Here is a 6,279-nt window from a genome sequence, read left to right as displayed (position 1 = left end):
TTATTAGAGGCATTAAGAAATAGGAAGTACATGAGTAAGAAATTGAGTTTGTTTCAAGTTTTGTCCAGGGTGGCTGTTACATGTTTTATGCGTTCATCGTTTTAATGTAGTCCCCTAATTAGTGATAATGACAAATTCTGCACGGTAATATTTTCCCCTCAATTTGCTTTAACAACGCTTCAAAACATTAACCAGCTTATAAGACATATTGCACGTAATTTAAACCAGGGAGAGACACCATAAAATTGCTCATTAGCAGCACTAATGGCTTGTACTGTCAGGTTAGAAGAAATATAACACATTTGCAATGAAAAAGCATAAACTAACTGGCTCTTCACAATAATGGCTATTCAGGATTAGCTGTCCAAACTAAGTTTTTCTGTTACATTAAATATTTCTCCTACATTTCTGGTATCTTATACTTTATATGCTACAAATCTTTTATCTAATAGCTGTTTGGCCTTTGTTTCTCACTGAATCAATGCTTTATTTTGAAATGTATACACTGATATTATCTATGTATGGCATTATGGATAACTTGACAGTGGTTTGACACTGATAGAGTGCAGACCCAGCAGTCTATTCTGCTTCACCCTACATCTGAAATCTCTGTGCTGAAAATAGCAGCATCCTCTTCCTCTGTGGCTGCCATCACACTTCTGAAGAATTATATTAAACCACTGATAGTAATCTTGAAACTGCACTTATATGCTTGTTGTAGGTGTGTCTTTGTGAGATGTTCCTATGCTCCCTTCCCCCGTTTATTTTAATCTGTCAGAAAACAAACATGTTGCAATAATATTTCAAAGCAGATTAGGACTTTTGTAGGAGAAATGTAGCAATGCCACTGACAAAAACAGTTCAGGAGCATCAAAGCTCGCAAAGCTCCAGGGCCAGATGGTGTCTCACCTGCCACACTGAGACATTGTGCTAACGAGCTTGCCCCATTGTTCACAAACATCTTCAACTCCTCACTGGAGGCTTGCCACGTGCTGTTTTAAAACCACTACCATTGTTCCTGTCCCCAAGAAGCCAAGGATCACTCGACTTAATGACTACAGACCTGTGGCACTGACCTCTGTGGTCATGAAGTCATTTGAGCGTCTGGTGCTGTCTCACCTCAAGTCCCTCACAGCCCCCCTTCTGGACCCCCTGCAGTTTGCCTACAGAGCCAACAGGTCTGTGGACAATGCCATCAACCTGGCTCTGCCCTTCATCCTACAGCATCTGGACTTCCAGGGAACCTACGCCAGGATCCTGTTTGTGGACTTCAGCTCTGTCTTCAACACCATCATCCCTGATCTCCTCCAAGACAAGCTCTCCCAGATGAACGTCCCTGATCCCATCTGCAGGTGGATCACTGACTTCCTGACAAACAGGAAGCAGCACGTGAGGCTGGGGAAGAATGTCTCGGACTCCCGGACCATCAGCACTGGCACTCCTCAGGGCTGTGTCCTCTCTCCTCTGCTCTTCTCCCTGTATACCAACTGCTGCACCTCTGACCACCAGTCTGTCAAGCTTATTAAGTTTGCAGACGACATGACTCTCATCGGACTCATCTCAGACGGGGACGAGTCGGCCTACAGGATGGAGGTCAAACGTCTGGTGTCCTGGTGCAGCCACAATAACCTGGTGCTGAACGCCCAGAAGACAGTGGAGATTATAGTGGACTTTAGGAAGCACACAGCTCCTCTACCCTCCATCATCCTGACTGGCACCCCCATCACCACAGTGGACTCATTTCGCTTCCTGGGAACTACCATCACCCAGGACCTCAAGTGGGAGCCCACCATCACCTCTGTCGTCAAAAAGGCCCAGCAGAGGATGCACTTCCTGCGGCAGTTGAAGAAATTCAACTTGCCAGTAAAGACCATGGTGCAGTTCTATACTGCCATCATCGAGTCCATCCTTTCCTCCTCCATCACTGTGTGGTACGCTGGAGCCACCACTAGGGACAAACAGAGACTACAGCGCGTTGTGCACTCTGCTGAGAAGGTGATTGGCTGTAACCTCCCATCTCTCCAGGACCTGTACACCTCCAGGACACTGGGGCGTGCAGGTCGGATCACAGCCGACCACTCTCACCCTGGGCACAGACTTTTTGACCCTCTCCCCTCAGGCAGGAGGCTACGGTCCATTCGGACCAGAACCTCCCGCCATAAGAACAGTTTCTTCCCCTCTGCTGTTGGACTCATGAACAATAACCCTAAGACTGTTACCACCACCCTCCACAAACGCTGATGACCCTATGTCTATGCACCTGTCTGTTTGCACTGATGTACATATTACTGGACTATAGCTTACATTCTTTTATCTTTTAATTATTCTCTGCACTGTATATTTTGTAATATTGTGTTATAGTTATAGTTCTAATATCTCTGTATATTTGTAATTTGTATATTTGTAACATTGTCTTATAGTTTTTATACTTATTGTTTTTTATGTAAGCACGAAGTACCGCAGCAATTTCCTAATGCTGTGAACCTGTTCACCCATATGGCAATAAAACCTTCTGATTCTGATTCTGATTCTGATTCTGACAAGGTATATGAGTGCCACTAAAGCAAAAACTGAGATGTCAAAACTGAAAAAGAAAAAAAAAAAGAAAAAATGGAGCAAAAGATGGCTGTAAACTAAGAAGATGAAGCAGTTTGTGATTTACAGGCTTGACACTGGAAGCTTTTCAGTCTGGATTTTTTTCGCCACAACCAGACGTGAGGGCGCAGAGTTGACTACTTGAGCTGAGTTATAAATGTGACAAATTCAAACCTGACTAAACTGAAAGTGAGATGGGATTTAAATTTCATGTTTTGAGTACTGGCCTGGACATTCGTTTTATAACTCAAAGGCCTCAATCTTGTCCCTGAACTCAAATTGGAACAGCAAGGAGACATTTACCTGGCACTGGCAGTGTCTTCGGAGACGGAACAGACATCCTGGCCAGAGTTTCTATTGTGTACCTAGTTAAAGGTCAACTGCAGGCTGCAACTGCCTTTTTCAAACTCACACACACATTTTGTTTGAGAACGCTGCAACAAAAGAGTTTTGCTGACAAACCATGCTGAATGGTGTTTACAGCTGAGTTGTGTTTATGGGCCTTTCTCTTTTTGTGGCAAATCCTTCTATGTTCTGTTCACAACCACTGGCAACAAAATATTGTCACTGACGATATCTTGAAATGATTCCTGAACCGTGAGAGTCTAGATAAATATGTTATTTAAAACTTCACCATGAAGGAATTCAAATGATGTGACAAAATCACACCAGGAAGCCACTCATGACCAGCTGAGGTGCCAGGTGACCTGTGTGCTTAAGAAGTCATCCTTCAACTTTGTCCAAAGGCAGGCAGCTGTTACGAGCACTGTTCACTTAAACTCAGACAGTAAAGGGTGTTTGGAGATCAGAGGGTTCACTTTTCATTAGATGGGTTGAGGTAGTGGCTCTGTGTTCTGTCTCAATGGTCTTGATGAAATGAGGGCTAAAATTAACCAAGAACCTTCCCATGACCCTTTGGTGTGAGAGCCACCAAAGGGCTCTCACACAGGAATGTGCACTTAACAGGGCAGCGAAAGACAAAGAGCAATGACTGGAACTCTAGATCATACGTGTGAGTTTGTTAGACCTGGTTCAGCATCTCTCTGATTATTTCCTCATAAGAGAAGTTTTAGTTTAGATCTCCATCTAGATGCTCCTGGAATTTCTTGAATGTCTTCTGGAACATCCAAATCTTAATTTTTTATTCATTTTGATAGTTAATCTAAATGGTGTAGATAAATTCTCTCTGTAAAGTCACCTACAGCATTTAATTGGCTTATTTCAGTTATTTTATTTTATTTATTTATTTATTGCAGAATTCATTAGTGAAAGCCAGAATTGATTGGTGAAATCAAACTATATTGAACAATTTGCTTTCCCCCCTCATCTACTAGATATCGAGATTTACATAGGTCAAAAAATTGTAGATACTGTGTGCATTTGTAATTTCTATATGTAACAAATGCATACATGACAGCTGTTGTCACCTCAAACCCAGCTTGACAAAAGCACATCTCTGTAACCATTTGTCCCTTCCTGACCTTGTGGGAAAGGACTGGATGGGAAAGGAGGCTGACTGCCTGAGAGTTTTATCTGCCTGGAATTCCTTTTGCTCAGGGTCACCTTTCAGATCTCAAACATCCATTCTTCTGATAAGAGCTGGACAAAACAGACACATGTTGTGTCTTGCACTTACTGGATCATACTTTAATACACACATCACATTCAACCAGAAGGAAAATAAAAAGAACAAACTGCCACTGAGGCAGGGTGTGACATTTTTTTAAGCTTGGGATAAAAGCCATGTTCAAGTCTGTAAATCCAGTCAGTTGTTTTGGAACTACCATGTTAGGTCTTGAAAAGCATAGCAGCCACTTGTGACTTAATTTACTCAAATGTTTGCTTTGGCAAACAAATATCATGCGTATATGTGTTTTTTTTTTTACCATAGTTAGAAGGTTTGTTTCGTGATAAATTCTCAAGTGCCAGACAAGAAGCACAAGACAAACAAAAGAGAAGGGAGAACAGATTAACCACATTTTAAAGTACTTATTTCATCGGGTGATTTCAGCCTTCTATTACTTAATCTTCTGATGTTTAGCTGCTTTTCTTAATCTTCATTTAAGGCAAAGAAAAACATAATATTTTACCTTCAAAGTATATTTAGAACTGCACAGGTTGCACATATCTGACAACGCAGGAAAACTGTGTGAGCTCACACAGAAAAAACAGCTACTACTCTGGACCTTGACTATGGCTGACAATAACTGCTTGAGCATTTTTAGGCAGCTTGAACTTGGCCAATTTCAGTAATTGTTGTAGTAAAGAGACCACTATGATTCAGAGCCTGATTAACTCTTTGAAAAGTATATATCACAGAATAGCACAGTTTTAAAACTGCTTACAACAGTACTCATATTCACATGGGTACATCAAAAGATTTTTTTTTTATTAGTGATTAGGGATCAAATCAAGAGTCTCTACTCTGTGCAAAAAAATTCCAAATTTCATCTGAAGTTCACAAAGTTTTGTACCTTTAAATGTTACCAAAGTCTTTTAAGATCAAAGACAGTGATTGTGCTGAAATACAGTGAATGGACAGTAACAGTAATCACTACAATCACTTCACAAACGAATGGCACAACATAGAAGAGCCACCTCGACAGGACAAGATTCAGCAGTACATCTGCATCTGAAGGAAAAAGGGCACTCTTTTGAGGATGCCAATGTTCACATTTTGGACAGGGAAAACAGATGGTTTGAAAGAGGAGTGAAAGAAGCCATCTATGTCCACTGTGAACAACCATCATTGAACAGAGGAGGTGGATTACGTCACCAACTTTCCCCCGCTTACAGTGCTGTCCTGAGCTCCCTTCCCAGACGTCTCAACCCCCATTCACACCTTTGTTCCAGTGACCTCAATAGGCCACAGGAAACAATGGAGCGGAGTCCTAAATTGGTTTCAACTGAAACCACTGATTAAATATGACCCACGCCCCCTTCACACCTGGGCACATGTGTTCACGCACATGATCAATAGAGGGTCATAACCACCTCCAGGGGACTACGCCCACAGGGGTTTAAATACCTGGGTCTCTCCACCATTTGGTTGAGAACTGAAGAAGCCTTTCGGATGAGAGGTGAAACGTCTTCAAGAAACAAAAAGAAGTCCAGTCGCCTTTTTCAAGCTCCAGAGACTACTATGACCTGGATGACTGAGAATCTACACAGACATATAGTAATCACTACAATTTTAAAACTTTGATTAAACTTTTTGCTTTCAATTAAATTAGTAAATGAAGGGATTTCTTCAAGCAAAAAAGGTTTTACTGTACATATTGACACCTGATAAGTGTTTTGAGACAGACTTTAAAAATGCACATCTATCCTTTAAAAACTCAAATCAAGTTCACATGAATTATAAGGATGCACCTGACAATGTAGGAAACTGACTTTCTGATGTCGAGATAGTTGTAGAGAGTAGAGATGTTTATCTGCATCTCAAGCAATATTATTCTTGGCTACAAATGATCTCTCGGCCCATGCAGACAGTAAAACTCATACTGGGCCGTGACATTACTTGAAGTGAACCCATCTGTTCAGCAGTGCAGCCCGCCTGAAGGGCAGAAACAATCAGTTACAATGAATAATATCCGTCCGTTGCTGTCAGCCCTCAGATACCCTGAAGGTAATTGTCAGCATATATAACACTCAGTTGACAGAGATGAGAACTGATATATTGTA

Source organism: Archocentrus centrarchus, chromosome 8, assembly GCF_007364275.1.
Source record: "Archocentrus centrarchus isolate MPI-CPG fArcCen1 chromosome 8, fArcCen1, whole genome shotgun sequence".
Taxonomy (NCBI): domain Eukaryota; kingdom Metazoa; phylum Chordata; class Actinopteri; order Cichliformes; family Cichlidae; genus Archocentrus; species Archocentrus centrarchus.
This window is presented reverse-complemented; position numbering follows the sequence as displayed.